This window comes from Monodelphis domestica, chromosome 7, assembly GCF_027887165.1.
Source record: "Monodelphis domestica isolate mMonDom1 chromosome 7, mMonDom1.pri, whole genome shotgun sequence".
Classification (NCBI taxonomy): domain Eukaryota; kingdom Metazoa; phylum Chordata; class Mammalia; order Didelphimorphia; family Didelphidae; genus Monodelphis; species Monodelphis domestica.
This window is the reverse complement of record NC_077233.1, coordinates 91,622,077-91,638,516: the sequence shown is the minus strand read 5'-3', so window position 1 is coordinate 91,638,516 and position 16,440 is coordinate 91,622,077.

Sequence of the window (16,440 nt, the reverse complement as noted above, 5' to 3'; positions counted from 1 at the left end):
CATCAAGCTCTTGTGATTAACTTTCTCTAGGCACTATATTCAAATGCTCCAATGATTATAAGTTATCCATGTTTAATAATAAATTCACACCAAGAAGGCTGCCCAATGTGCTCAAGGTCTTTCTCAATTTCTCCTGGCATCCTGAGGGGTCTAGTAGAATCTTCAGTCTACTTGTTATCCCTTACTCTTTTTAAAAATTTTATTTAAACTCTTACTTTCTGCCCTAGTAACAACTCTAAGACAGATGGACAAAGGCTAGGCAATGGGAGTTAAGAGACTTGTACAGGGTTACTCAGCTAGGAAGTGTGTTACCCTGGGCAAGTCACTTAACCCTGATTGTGTAGCCCTTGCTACTCTTTCGTCTTAGAACTGATACTAAGACAGAAGGTAAAGGTTTCAAAACAAAACTCTACAGTGTTCTAGAGTTTGATGAAACTAGTACAATGCCATCTTCAAATAGAAACATCTGAGACCAGATTTGAACCTAGGTCCTACTAACTCCAGGCCTGGTGCTCTATCCATGAACCACTTAGCTATCATTTCTCTCTCTCATAGATTTCCTTGATGACATCTTTTACTCTTCTTCAAAATTTTTGTTGGTTACTTGCTGCAGCCTGTTTATGCCCACCACGGACCTTTCTGCTACTTCTGCGTGAAATTTATTTTTAATTCTTCACAGATTGGCACATAATAAACACTTAATTAATGCTTGTTGCCTTGCCTTTCCTTGCCTTCATTCCACTTTTTTCTACTGTAGGATATTGGTATTAAAGAGATGAAACTTTGTTTCTGGGGAAAGTTTGGAACTAATGAAAACGCTTCAGTTTCCAAAAGTCAATCCTTCTTGAGTTCTGAGCCCAGTTCTTTATTCACCTATAATATCTGTCCTAGATGAGGATACTAACAAATTTATAGGTTGCCCATTCAACTGCATGGCATTATCTGGTCTTTAAACATTCTTCATCCACTATCTACTTGTTTTTTTCTAGTTAGATGAGGGGATAATCTATTTTGAATAAACTATTTCTTTTAGAAAATTCTCAAGGTAGTAGATAGCACAGTGGATGGAGAGCCAGACCTGGAGTCAGGAGGACCTGGGTTCAAATCTGGTTTCAGACACTGTGACCCTGGGCAAGTCACTTGGCTCTGATTGTATAACCCTTGCCACTCTTCTGTCTTGGAATTGATACTAAGATAGAAGAGTTTAAAGAAACAAAACAAAATTCTGCTGTGTTTGAGTTTGATGAAATCACTACAATGCCATCTTCAAACAGAAACATCTATAGGACCTTACCATCCGTAGAGAAACCCCCTTCACCACTGCCTCTTAGCTAGATCTCTTCATCACAGTGGTGAACACCTTTGGTGAGCATCTGTCTTCCTGTCTGAGGCTTCATGTGATGCTTTTGGCCAGAGGATCATTGAACAATATTATTTGTGTTGTTCTATCTTTCAAAGAATTTTGAATGCTTTTGATGTATGAATTGATGATATCTTGTTAGAAAAGAGCTTTTAAAGTGTTGTTTTGCTCTATTGAATCAAATGCTTTTTCAAAATCAACAAGCAGTAAATACAGTTGTAGCTTGTGCTCTTGACATCTTTTAGTCCATTGAAAAATGGTAAATATGTGGTCCAGTGTTGGATGTTGCCTGTGAAAGCTTGCTTATTCCCTCCTAATGTCTTTTCTGAGGATGTCCTCCTCAGTAATTACTGTATAGATGATTGTCATAAAGATTTTGTATAGCTAGGAGTAGACATCTTGAATGGTAGCTGTTGACAGAAAAGGAAGAATATGCAGGATATCCATGACTGTAGTCCTTAGTTCAATACCGCTAGAATGCCAGGTTTATGTTGTATTGTATGACATAGAATTGATAGTCATTGATGCATTTATAATATGGTTTGTTCAGTTCAGTGAACTCCTGGGTTTCCGACATAGGAAGTAACAAGTGATCTTCATAATATTTTAATCATTGGTTGCATTTGATGTGTGTGATTAGTAAGGGTGAAAATATATTGAATAAATTAAACACTCGTCATACACCTAACTTATCACATGCATTTGGTTACTGCTATATTGATTAACAGTTCAGTGAGGTGATGTAGTGGTTAGAATGCCTTGCTTGAAGTCAGGAGGAACAAAGTTCACATTTGACCTTGGACTCTTACTGGCTGTGCAACCCTAGGCAGGTCACTGTTTGCCTCAGTCTCCTCATCTGTAAAATGGGTATATTTTTAGCATCTCCCTCTCAGGTTTGTTGTGGGGATCAAATGAGATAATAATTGTAAAGCACTTACACCGTTCTTGGCACATAGTAAGAATTACATAAATGTTATTTATTATTATTTGTAGTAGTAGTAACATTTGAATACTCTGTGGCAAGTACCCAGGAGAAGCTAAGTAAGTCCTTTTGAGTATCACTATCAATCACTTAGCCAGGTGTGAAAATTCCATGGATAAAGTTAACTCTGTGGACCTTTAGTCCTAGATACATATTGTCAAATGACATCAAACTGATGATGATTGAGTAATGACTGATAATTAATATGCCTGAGCTGAATTTGGGGGAATGATTTTTTAAAAGGATACATAGGAGACGAGACCTACATACATTCTGACTCAGTTCTTTGAAGGTAGATAGATGCTCCTTACCAGGTAACCATGGTGCCTGATGAAGAGAACCAAAGAGGAGGATTTCTTGTACCAAGAATAAGCCACAGCCAAGAAATACCATAAAAAGAGAGTCAAAATTTGGAGGAACCACCCCAGACTTTGCATTTCATTGATATTAGAAATATGTACAGTAGGAAATCAACTTCAGATTGAAGGTAAATGAGCAGAACATTTCCTGAGCCAAGTGATGTAGGTCCCAGGCCAAGCAGGGCCTAAATGCTAGGAGCAGAAAGAGACAGAATCAGTATAAGAAAAATCAGATCTCATCCTTGCCCTTCACTGCTTCTATGAGATACGTGGATTGGGTGGGTTTGGAAGAGGAAGGTCTACTCTCAACTCTGGGTGTCTTCGGCTTCTGGAGGGTCCTATCTAGGGTAAAACTCTTAAGTCTGAAGGTCCCTGGAAAAGTTAATGCTTGTTAGAGAGGAAACCTGCTTTATTCTCTAACAACCCTCAAGTTCTTTTGATCCTTTGGAGGAAGACCTCAAGAAGGGTCATGTTATAAGTTGGAAAGATTGTATGTAGACCTCTGAGAGATAGAGGCTCATCAGACAGGGAAGGAGAGTTGACCTGGCCATTTATGATTGGGAATGTCATTTGTAGTTTTTGTTTGATTAAATGAAGCTTTTCATATGTTTGATATTTTTTTTAGCCTTCATGCTTGCATGGTTTCTAAGGCCAAAGAAAACTAGGGGTATCTAGGTGGTTCAGTAAGGGGGATAGAGAGCCAGGCCTGGCGACAGGAGGTCCTAGGATCAAATCTGACCTCAGACATTTCCTAGATATATGTCCCTGGACAAGTCATTAACCCCAATTTGCCTAGCCCTTACTATACTTCTATCTTGGATCTGAAACATAGTATTGTTTCTAAGACAGAAGGTATGAGTTTTTTTTAAAAAGAGTTTTGGACAAGAACTTAATTCTGCAAGAGACAAAGAGTTAATATTGAGAAATCTTTCAAAATTAAACCCAATTCATATAAACACAAAAAGGATTTTTACTACAGTTCTTGGTCATGGGTTATAATTCAATTTTGCCAATAAAAGATTTCCATCTATCCATTTCCCTTTCTTTATGTCCTGGCCCTTTCCCTAGTTATATTGTTTAGAACCCATCACTGAAGTTCATTTAACTAAGTAGTATTGGCTCAGTAAGGGAATTCCACAATAGAACTGTGCCACTGGGTCAACAAATGAGAAATATTTGAAAGAAACAGTTGGGTATTTCCAAACCTCTAGGAGAACTCTGACAACTATATCTTCCAGTGGACCAAGTTTTTCAGCCAGTGGCCATAGCCTATGTAGTGCCTGACTTTAGAGATCTGAGTGATACAAAGCTGATTGCACCTCGACGGACAGGTAACCTGGAGTCAAGTGTAGCAAGATAAAATTGAACTATAGGGGAGATTCCATAGAGTGTGCTCAGAGTTGCCATCCCTGGTTCAGGTCAATCACATGGAGTTCTGGGATTTGCCTTGGCCATATATGACTTGGGACTAAAGGTATGGAGCTTCGAGATGATGAAGAGCCCTCTTATTGGTGGTGGAGCCAGAAGAACTAATGGCTCAGTAGATGCACAAATGGAGACAAGTTGCCCTTCTGCCTCTCTCTTCCTTCATGGCTGAGAATCATGTCAGGGACTGTTTCAATCAGCTTCCCAGGAGAGGGTCAAGAGAAGAGCAACTGACTGGCCTCACTCTGACCATATGGCAGCTGTGAGTACATGGCATCTAAGGCATGTGTCTTGTTTAGGTGTGAGAATTTATTTTTTGGTGACTCTTAATTCCTATATATTAGGGAGAGTTACTATGTATTCTTTTTTTTTTTTTAATATATTTTATTTGATCATTTCCAAGCATTATTCGTTAAAGACATAGATCATTTTCTTTTCCTCCCCCCCACCCCCCATAGCCGACGCGTAAGTCCACTGGGCATTAGATGTTTTCTTGATTTGAACCCATTGCTTTGTTGATAGTATTTGCATTAGAGTGTTCATTTAAAGTCTATCCTCTGTCATGTCCCCTCAACCTATGTATTCAGGCAGTTGCTTTTTCTCGGTGTTTCCACTCCCATAGTTTATCCTTTGCTTATGAATGGTGTTTTTTTTCTCCTGGATCCCTGAAAGTTGTTCAGGGACATTACACCGCCCCTAATGGAGAAGTCCATTACGTTCGATTATACCACAGTGTATTAGTCTCTGTGTACAATGTTCTCCTGGTTCTGCTCCTCTCGCTCTGCATCACTTCCTGGAGGTTGTTCCAGTCTCCATGGAACTCCTCCACTTTATTATTCCTTTGAGCACAATAGTATTCCATCACCAACATATACCACAGTTTGTTCAGCCATTCCCCAATTGATGGGCATCCCCTCGTTTTCCAGTTTTGGGCCACCACAAAGAGCGCAGCTATGAATATTTTTGTACAAGTCTTTGTGTCCATTATCTCTTTGGGGTACAGACCCAGCAGTGCTATGGCTGGGTCAAAGGGTAGATATTCTTTTGTCGCCCTTTGGGCATAGTTCCAAATTGCCCTCCAGAATGGTTGGATCAGTTCACAACTCCACCAGCAATGAATTAATGTCCCTACTTTGCCACATCCCCTCCAGCATTCATTACTTTCCTTTGCTGTTATGTTAGCCAATCTGCTAGGTGTGAGGTGATACCTCAGAGTTGTTTTGATTTGCATCTCTCTGATTATAAGAGATGTAGAACACTTCTTCATGTGCTTGTTAATAGTTTTGATTTCTTTATCTGAGAACTGCCTATCCATTTCCCTTGCCCATTTATCAATTGGAGAATGGCTTGATTTTTTGTACAATTGATTTAGCTCATTATAAATATGAGTAATTAAACCTTTGTCAGAGGTTTCTATGAAGATTTTTTCCCAATTTGTTGTTTCCCTTCTGATTTTAGTTATATTGGTTTTGTTTGTACAAAAGCTTTTTAGTTTGATGTAGTCAAAATTATTTATTTTACATTTTGTGATTCTTTCTATATCTTGCTTGGTTTTAAAGCCTTTCCCCTCCCAAAGGTCTGACATGTATACTATTCTGTGTTTACCCAATTTACTTATGGTTTCCTTCTTTATGTTTAAGTCACTCACCCATTTTGAATTTATCTTCGTGTAGGGTGTGAGGTGTTGATCTATTCCTAGTCTCTCCCACACTGTCTTCCAATTTTCCCAGCAGTTTTTATCGAATAGTGGATTTTTGTCCCAAAAGCTGGGATCTTTGGGTTTATCGTATACTGTCTTGCTGAGGTCGTTTTCCCCCAGTCTATTCCACTGATCTTCCTTTCTGTTTCTTAGCCAGTACCAAATTGTTTTGATGACTGCTGCTTTGTAATATAGTTTGAGGTCTGGGACTGCAAGGCCCCCATCATATGTGTTTTTTTTCATTATTTCCCTGGATATCCTTGATCTTTTGTTCTTCCAAATGAACTTTGTTATGGTTTTTTCTAAATCAGTGAAGAAGTATTTTGGTAGTTCAATGGGTATGGCACTAAATAGATAAATAAGTTTGGGTAGGATGGTCATTTTTATTATATTGGCTCGTCCTATCCATGAGCAGTTAATGTTTTTCCAATTGTTCAAGTCTAGTTTTAGTTGTGTGGCGAGTGTTTTGTAGTTGTGTTCATATAGTTCCTGTGTTTGTCTTGGGAGATAGATTCCTAGGTATTTTATTTTGTCTAAGGTGATTTTGAATGGGATTTCTCTTTCTAGTTCTTGCTGCTGAGCTGTGTTGGAGATATATAGAAAAGCTGATGATTTATGTGGGTTTATTTTGTATCCTGCAACTTTGCTAAAGTTGTTGATTATTTCAATTAGCTTTTTGGTTGAATCTCTAGGATTCTTTAAGTAGACCATCATGTCATCCGCAAAGAGTGATAACTTGGTTTCCTCCTTGCCTATTCTGATGCCTTCAATTTCTTTATCTTCTCTAATTGCTACTGCTAGTGTTTCTAGTACAATGTCAAATAGTAGAGGTGATAATGGGCATCCTTGTTTCACTCCTGATCTTATTGGGAATGCCTCTAGTTTATCCCCATTGCAGATGATATTAGCTGTTGGTTTTAGATATATACTGTTTATTATTTTTAGGAATGACCCTTCTATTCCTATGCTTTCTAGTGTTTTTAATAGGAATGGGTGTTGTATTTTATCAAAGGCTTTTTCTGCATCTATTGAGATAATCATGTGGTTCTTGCTAGTTTGCTTGTTGATGTGGTCAATTATGTGGATGGTTTTCCTAATGTTGAACCAGCCCTGCATCCCTGGTATGAATCCTACTTGATCATGGTGAATGATCCTTCTGATCACTTGCTGGAGTCTTTTTGCTAGTATCCTATTTAAAATTTTTGCATCTATATTCATTAGGGAGATTGGTCTATAGTTTTCTTTCTCTGTTTTTGACCTGCCTGGTTTTGGAATCAGTACCATGTTTGTGTCGTAAAAGGAGTTTGGTAGAACTCCCTCTTTGCTTATTATGTCAAATAGTTTGTATAGTATTGGGGTTAACTGTTCTCTGAATGTTTGATAGAATTCACAGGTGAATCCATCAGGCCCTGGGGATTTTTTCTTAGGAAGTTCTTTGATGGCTTGATGGATTTCAATTTCTGATATGGGATTATTTAAGAATTCTATTTCCTCTTCTGTTAGTCTAGGCAGTTTGTATTTTTGTATATATTCATCCATTTCTCCTAAATTGGTGTATTTATTGCCATATAATTGGGCAAAGTAATTTCTAATGATTGCCTTAATTTCCTCCTCATTGGAGGTGCTGTCCCCCTTTTCATCTTTAATGCTGTGAATTTGCTTTTCTTCCTTCCTTTTTTTAATTAGATTGACCAGTACTTTGTCTATTTTGTTTGTTTTTTCAAAGTACCAGCTTCTTGTCTTATTTATTAAATCAATAGTTCTATCACTTTCGATTTTATTAATTTCTCCCTTAATTTTTAGGATTTCTAATTTGGTTTTCTGCTGGGGGTTTTTAATTTGATCGCTTTCGAGTTTTTTCAATTGCATTTCCAATTGATTGATCTCTGCTCTCCCTTGTTTGTTAATATGAGCTTTCAGGGATATGAATTTGCCTCTGATTACCGCTTTGGCTGCATCCCAAAAGGTTTGAAAGGATGTTTCGCCATTGTCATTTTCCTTGATGAAATTATTAATTGTTTCTATGATTTCTTCTTTAGCTAAACGGTTTTGGAGTATCATATTGTTTAATTTCCAATTGGTTTTAGATTTGGTTTTCCATGTACCATTACTAATCATTATTTTTATTGCCTTGTGATCTGAGAAGGCTGCATTCATTATTTCTGCTTTTTTGCATTTGTGTGCTATGTTTCTGTGACCTAATGTATGGTCAATTTTTGTGAATGTGCCATGTGGTGCTGAGAAGAAGGTGTATTCCTTTTTATCCCTATTTATTTTTCTCCATATGTCTATTAATTCTAATTTTTCTAAGATTTCATTCACTTCTTTTACCTCTTTCTTATTTATTTTTTGATTTGATTTATCTAAATTTGATAATGGTTGGTTTAAGTCTCCCACTAGTATGGTTTTATTGTCTATTTCTTCCTTCAATTCTCCTAGTTTCTCCATTAGAAATTTGGGTGCTATATTATTTGGTGCATACATGTTGATTAATGATATTTCCTCATTGTCTAGAGTCCCTTTTAACAAAATATAATTACCTTCCCTATCCCTTTTGATCAGGTCTATTTTTGCATTGGCTTTATCAGATATCATGATTACCACTCCTGCCTTCTTTCTATCAGTTGAGGCCCAGAAGGTCTTACTCCATCCTTTAATTCTGACCTTGTGGGTGTCAACCCGCCTCATGTGTGTTTCTTGAAGACAACATATGGTAGGGTTTTGGATTCTAATCCATTCTGCTATTCGTCTACGTTTTATGGGTGAGTTCATCCCATTCACGTTCAAAGTTATGATTGTCATTTGTGGACTCCCTGGCATTTTGATTGCCTTCCCTAATTCTAACCTTTTCTTTTTCGGCTCTACCTTTTAGTCCAGTGATTTACTTTGAATCAGTCCCCCTTGTCCCCTCCCTTGATGTTTCCCTTTTTAGTCCCTCCCTTTTTGTTCCCTCCCCCTCCCCCCTCTCTTTCCCTCCCTTTTTGTTCTCCCTCTCCCCCTCCCCCCCTTGGTTTTCCCTTCTCCTTACCCTTGTTGGGTAAGATAGAATTCAAGATCCCAATGGATCTGGATGTTTTTCCCTCTCAGAGTTGATTTCCCTGAGATTGAGGTTTAAGTAAACCCCCCCCCCTCTTCCTCTCCTTCTTATAGGAGTTTTCTTCCCCTCCCCTTCCCCTGTGAATCTTTGTGTGAGAACCATTATTCTATTTGGTCTTTCTTTACCCCCTATTTATACATTACATTTTCCCCACATATTAGTATACATAGGTTGATATAAATGTAGTCCTTATAGAAGAGAGTTTGAGTAAAAGAAGATAACATTTTTCCCCTTTCCTTAATATTTACCTTTTCAGGTATTCCTTGCTCTTTGATTTTCGGTATCAAACTTTCCACAGAGCTCTGGTCTTTTCTTTGCAAAAAGTTGGAAGTCTTCTATTTTGTTGAATGCCCATACTTTCCCTTGGAAGTATATAGTCAGTTTTGCTGGGTAGCTGATTCTTGGTTGGAGACCCAGCTCTCTTGCCTTTCTGAAGATCATGTTCCATGCCTTACGATCATTCAGCGTAGAACTTGCAAGGTCTTGTGTGACCCTGATTGGCATTCCTTTATATCTAAATTGTCTTTTTCTGGCTTCCTGTAGGATTTTTTCTTTTGTTTGATAGCTTTGGAATTTGGCAATTACATTCCTGGGAGTTGTCTTTTGGGGGTTTAGTGTAGAAGGTGTTCTGTGAGCTCTGTCAGTGGATGTATTGCCCCCTTGTTCTAGAATCTCTGGGCAATTTTCTTTGATTATATCTTGTATCACCATGTCCAGTTTGGTGTTTATTTCTGGCTTTTCTGGGAGTCCAATTATTCTTAAATTTTCTCTTCTCCCCCTGTTTTCCAGATCTATCACCTTGTCGGTGAGATATTTTATGTTCTCTTCTAATTTCTTGGTGTTTTGGCTTTGCTTTATTAGTTCTTGCTTTAAAGCCTGGTTTTCTTTTACAGTTTGGTCAAACTGGTTTTGTAGATGCGTGAATTTCTTTTGCATCATTTCCCACTTTTCCTCCCAGAGGGCTTCCATCTTTTTGGTCCTTTCTGATTCAAATTCTTCATGGGTTTGTGGAGAGTTTCTATTTCCTTTGGAAGATTTTGGAGAATTTTCTTGTATATCTTCTTCTATCTGCTCTGTATTTTGTATTTTGGCTCCATAGAATGTGTCCAGAGTCGCCCCTTTCTTCTTATTTTTCTTGGTATTTTGGGGCTTCTGTGCTTCTGTGGAGTTTGTCATCTCTGAACGTGGAGGATTGGCTTTTCTTGTCTTTGTCTGGTGGTCAGAGGCTTTAGTCCTGGGCAGATGTTGGTTCTATGAGCGTTCCCTGGGTTAAACTGAATATGCCTCACTGGAACTGGAATGGAAGGGTCGGACCACGAGGCCACACTCTCCCCCTGGCTCGATTTCCGGAAGTTGCCTTCAGAATCCCTGGCCGTGAGGCTGTTTCGTCGGCCTGCGGGGGGGGGATGGGCTGCCGCTTCCCCAAGCTCCGAGAGCACAGACTTTCACTGAGACTTGGATAGCAGGATCCAGCCCGTGAGGCTGTCTTGCCCGCCCTGAGGGTTGCTGTTGTTTTGACCAGCTCTCTGCAGCCGGAGGCCCCAGGCAGTAACTTTCACCCGGACCGACCAGCTCTTTGCAGCGGAGGCCCCAGGCAGTAACTTTCACCTGGACTGGGACTTGGGTAGAAGACCCTGAGGGTTGTTGTTCCTCAGACCCTGCTCTCTGAGCCCGGCACGGCTGCCGCTTCCGGGAGCCTTGGACTCTGCGCTCCTACCCCTGAGGTCCGTTGGATCTCGGGTTCTGGCTTTTAAGGGGAGCCGTACCTTTTGAACCGGGTCCAGGTCCAGGAGGAGGGTTCCCAGGGTCTGTGCTGTTGATCGTTTTGAATTTCGGCGCCTTAGGAGCTTCTAGTTTGAGATCGGTCGGGAAGGGTTTTCCGGAGATCTGAACTTCAGCTTTCTCTAAGCCGCCATCTTAACCGGAAGTCCTACTATGTATTCTTATATCTGGGATTTGGGCCATGGGACCATGCAGAGACAGTATGTTACAGGGATGAAACTTCCAAATAAGAATAAATGATGCATGCAAAATGTCAGAAAACAATTGTTAAAAATCTTGTCTACAAGGGGGCAGCTGGGTAGCTCAGTGGATTGAGAACCAGACCTAGAGATGGGAGGTCCTAGGTTCAAATCTGGCCTCAGACACTTCCCAGCTGTGTGACCCTGGGCAAGTCACTTGACCCCCATTGCCTAGCCCTTACCACTCTTCTGCCTTGGAGCCAATACACAGTATTGACTCCAAGATGGAAGGTAAGGGTTTAAAAAAAAATCTTGTCTACATGCAATTTAAAAAAATTAGAAAGAAAAAATAATAAATCACAGTGGGTAGTACGCTACAGCCTCTTTATGTAAAAGAAAGAGAAAAGAATTAATGATGCCGTCCAGCTCTCATTTCTGAATGTCTGAAAGTGGACCCTTTTGGCATCTCTTCTATGACCTGACATTTTCTGAAAGGAGTTGGTTGTTGGTTGGCAAACTTGCTGACCTGTGCATACACAACACATCTCTTCTCCCTCTCACAAATCTCTATTCGTTTCTATTTTGCTTATCCTTGATTCATAGGTTTTTAGCAATCATAGTAGACGAACCATTCTGGAATCTCCTTCATTGAGTCCTTCTTCTTGGTTTCCAGAAAGGAACATGAGCATCAAATAGGCAAACATGAAAAGGAAAAAAAACACACTAACAATTTGTAGATTTTGGTCTCTGATTTTTATCTTTTTTCAAAATGACTCCTGTATTCCAGGCTTAGACAAAAAGGAAATGAACAATTAGGGTGCATTAGTCTGAAAAAGAATCACAGGATGCTTCCCTGCCACCCCCAGATTGGCCTTGACTGGGGCTGGGTGGCTACTGAACTATATAGGCAGGTAATGGAGTTTGTGATGTGGGTGACACTTTCACATTTTGCTCATTTGTGATCAAAGAAGAGTTAGCAGTGGGCACTACTTGGGCCCTGTGCAAGCTCAGGCAGCCCATTAATAGCCTGATCTACAAAGAGGAAAATCTGTCCTCTGGATAGTCACTTTCTTATTTACTATTTTAACAGAGTAATGGGCACAACCTGAACGCAATGATAGAGATGCTGATGCCTTAAGCTTCCTGTTAGATGCATTAAGAAAAAGCAGGCAAGCATCCTTCTAACATGGATAATGCTGATGAAGTCACATTTCAGTACTTCAAAGGTCCATGCTTCCATTGGTGTGGGTGTGAACGCTCCTTCCAGTGACACAGGGCACATCCTCTTTATAACTTGTTAGTCTTTAGCAGTTAAAGGAAGTCATGCAACTGTTCTGATTGGATCATGTTACAAATGTATGTTATCCTTATCTCCTCTCAAATGGGCCCATCATGCAGTAAGGCAATACCTTTATTCATTCTTAATTAATTCCCAACCGATTCTCAATAATGGCTATTCCATACCTTCCTCAGTGCCATTCCCCACCATCCCAGCCCAGGTATAATTTCATAATTTAATGAAAAATTGAGCCCCTTGATCCAGAGCAGCCTCTTCCCTTCTTCCCCATCTCAAGACCCCTTGACACCACCCTCCACCATTTCCTCCTTTACTCCATACTCTTATGAAGAGGTGGTTTTTCTCTTTAGCAAGGCCTATCCATCTCATAAGTACACTTGATCATATGCCCTCCTGTCTTTTCTAGCAGATGGCCCCCGTTATCATCTCCTCTCACTAAGTCTTCAATCCTTTACCTATCAGACCCTTTCTGGCTGCCTCTAAATGCACAGAAGTCTATCTCTCCTTGAAAATCCTTTATTTGAGCAGGTGGCTAGGTGACTCAGTGGATTGAGAGTCAGGCCTACAGGTAGGATGTCCTGGGTTCAAATGTGACCTCAAATACTTCCTACTGTGTGATCTTGGACAAGTCACTTAACCCCATTGCCTAGCCCTTATTTTTCTTCTGCCTTGGAACCAATACCTATTGTTGATTCTAAGAGAAGGTAAGGTTTAAAGAAAATCTCTCACTAGAACCTAACATCCCTGCTAACTATCCTCTCATAGCTCTACTCTCTTCCTCAGTCAAATGCCTTCAAAAAGCCACATACACTTAGTGCTTCCACTTTCTTTCCTCCCAGTCTCTTCTAAACTACTTGAAGTTTACAGCTTATGATTTTATGCTAGCTGTCTCTCATATCTGAATGCCCTCCTTCTTCACCTCTGTCTCTTGGGAGTCCTGATTTCTGCCACCATCTTTTCCATGAAAACTTTCCGAATCTCTCCTCCTAGTGCTGTGCACCCTTTCCCCAAACTACTTTTGTGTATATGTGCACACACACATATACCCAACATACATGTATATAGATAATAAACATGTAGGTATATATATGTTTATATGTATATATTAATATGCATCTGCATATATACAGATAGAGGTTATCTTCCCAATTAGAATATTAGCTCCTTTAGGACAGAGATTTTTGACTTTTACCAAAAAATATATATCCAGGGGTAGCTGGGTAGCTCAGTGGATTGAGAGCCAGGTCTAGAGACCAAAGGCCCTGGGTTCAAAGTTGACCTTAGATATTTCCTAGCTGTGTGATCCTCAAAAGTCACTTAACACCCCTTTGCCTAGTCTTTACCCTTTTCTGCCTTGGAACCAAGACACAGTATTGATTCTAAGATGGAAGGCGAGGGCTTAAGAATATCTATGTCTATATATGTGTGTAGATGTATATACAAATATATGTACACACATATGCATATCTCCACAAGGCTTAGAAGAGTGCCTGGCATAGAGTATATGCTCCATAGATGCTTGTTGTTCAATCAGTCAAGAAACATCTATTAAGTACCTACTGTGTATCAGGAGGGACAGTTAGGTGGTACAGTGGATAGAGTGCCAGGCTTGAAATTGGGAAGATTCTTTTTTTCTGCGTTGAAGCTGGCCTCAGACACTTACTAGTTGTGTGACCCTGGATAAGTCACTTAATTCTGTTTGGCTTAGTTTCCTCGTTAGTAAAATGAGCTGGAAAAGAAAATGGAATGGCAATCTGCTCTAGGATCTCCTCTAAGAAAATCCCAAATGGAGTCATGGAGAGTCAGACATGGCTGAAAATGCCTTAATAATGTACCAGGCACCATGCAAGGTGCTGAGGATACATATACTACGTGTGAAGCAATCTCTGCTAGCAAGGAATTTATATTCTTAATGGGGAAGACAAGAAGAGAGCATATAGGATAGTACAGAACAAATGTAAAGAGAAAAATACAAATAAATACAAAGTAGCCAAAGCCAAGGTAGTTTAGGGAGGGAAAATACTAACAGAGAGATGAAATATTTTACTTAGAAAGTGGTGCTCAAGCTGTGCATTCAGGGAAGAGAGGCACTCTGTGATGTGAAGGCGAAGAGGAATTCTTCCCAGTAGATACCAGAGCAAAGTCATAAAGACAGGAGATGGAGGAAGAGATAGAAGGCTGGAGAGCAGGGTGTGGGTGGAGAAATGAAGTTCAATGAATCTAGAAATAGAGTTTGAGGTCAGGTTATGAAGGGTTTTTAAAAAGCTAAATAGAGAATTTTAGATTTTATCTGAGGGGTAACAGGGAGCCACTGGAGTTGACTGAGTCAGGCAGTGACATGATTCATGTTTAAGGAAAATTACTGGCAGCAGTGTGTTAGATGGATTGTAGTGATTGAGAGATTTTAGTGAGCGAGACCAATTGGAAGCTGTTGGAACAAGCTAGCAAGAGGTTACATTGCTGTGGTTAATACTTTAAATCATTCTTGATTAGAGAAATGCAAATTAAAACAACTCTGAGATACCACCTCACACCCATCTGACTGGCTAATATGATAGAAAGAGAAAATGACAAATATTGAGGGGATATGGAAAAATTAGGACCCTGATGCACTGTTGGTGGAGTTGTGCACTGATCCAACCATTCCAGAGGGCAATTTGGAACTCTGCTCAAATGACTATAAATCTGTGCATATCCTTTGACCTGCATAAATGGAATTATCCTCCTTTGTTTATTTTAACTTAATCAATCAAAAACTTGGGGTGCCCATCCTTTCACACTTAGTCAAAGACTTGAAGAACCTTTTACTAGAAAAGGAAGTTCACACCCTCAAAGATGGGAAGTGGATCCCACAAGCACTGTTCACCACCACCACCACCACCCCTTGCAGTGCCCGGCAAATTAAAAAACTATGATTGGTTCCTGAGATGTGATAGACCAGCCTATAGTGAAAGGAAATAGAAATCAGAGAGATAAGAAGTGACTTGGGAATAAGGCTATAAAAGGTGAGACTAGAGAGCTGAACAGGAACTTCTGCTTCGGATTCATTCTGCTTTGGGGTTTTTGCTTTGGAGGAACTTTTGTGTTGGGAGCTTCTATGTTGGAGGCACTACTTCTGTGTTGGAGGGATTCTGCTGCATTGGTGTCTCTGTGTTGGATTTCATTCTGCATTGGTGATTCTGCCTTAGTGGCTCTTGCTGAAGAGACTACAGTGACTCCTGATTGAAGATTGGGACCTGAAGGAGCTTTTGTTGCAGTTGAGCTGGATTTCTTCAGGTCTGCAATTATAGGGTATTTAGCTAGGCAATATTTTCTACCTCCTTCCTACATTTCCCCCTCTTTACTATCTCTACCTTGCTGTAATAAAGCTACTAAAGCTACTGACAGCCTTGTGACTTGAGTTAAATTTTTTTAAACCCTTACCTTCTGTCTTGGAGTCAATACTATGTATTGGCTCCAAGGCAGAAAAGTGGTAAGGGCTAGGCAATGGGGGTTAAGTGACTTGCCCAGGGTCACACAGCTAGGAAGTGTCTGAGGTCAAATTTGAACTTAGGACCTCCTGTCTCTAGACCTGGCTCTCAATCCACTGAGCTACCCAGCTGCCCTCTAAGAGTTAATTTTTATAAACAGTGACCACAACTTTTTATAACTCTTAATTTGATCAAAACCAAATTTAGCTATTATAAACCTTGCAATACCACTACTAGGTCAGTATCCCAAAGAGATTAAAAGGAGAAAAAAAGGGAAAAGGACCTATTTGTATAGAAAATATGTACAGCAGCTTTGTGTATGTGTGTGTGTGTGTGTGTGTGTGTGTGTGTGTTGGCAAGAATTAGAAATTGAGGGCATACCCATCAAATGGGGAATGGCTGAACAAGTTGTGGTCTATTATTGTAATGGAATACTATTGTGCTATAAGAAAGAGTGAGCAGGACACATCCTAAAGAGCCATTGGTAAAAGGTCATCCTAAGACTTTTGTAGAGGTTTGAGTAGGTCAGAGTAATGAGCAAGTATCATTTTATGATCTGCTAAACAAATAAAAGTGGTGATACCAGTAGATGTTCAGAAAAAGAAAAACCTGGAAAGACTTACATGAACTGATACAGAGTGAAGTGAACAGAACCAAGAAGGCATTGTATACAGTAACTACAGCAATATTATAGATAAATGACTGTGAATGACTTAGCTACTTTCAGCAACACAGTGATCTAAGACAATCCCAAAGGACTCATGATAAAAATACTATTTGCCACCACAGA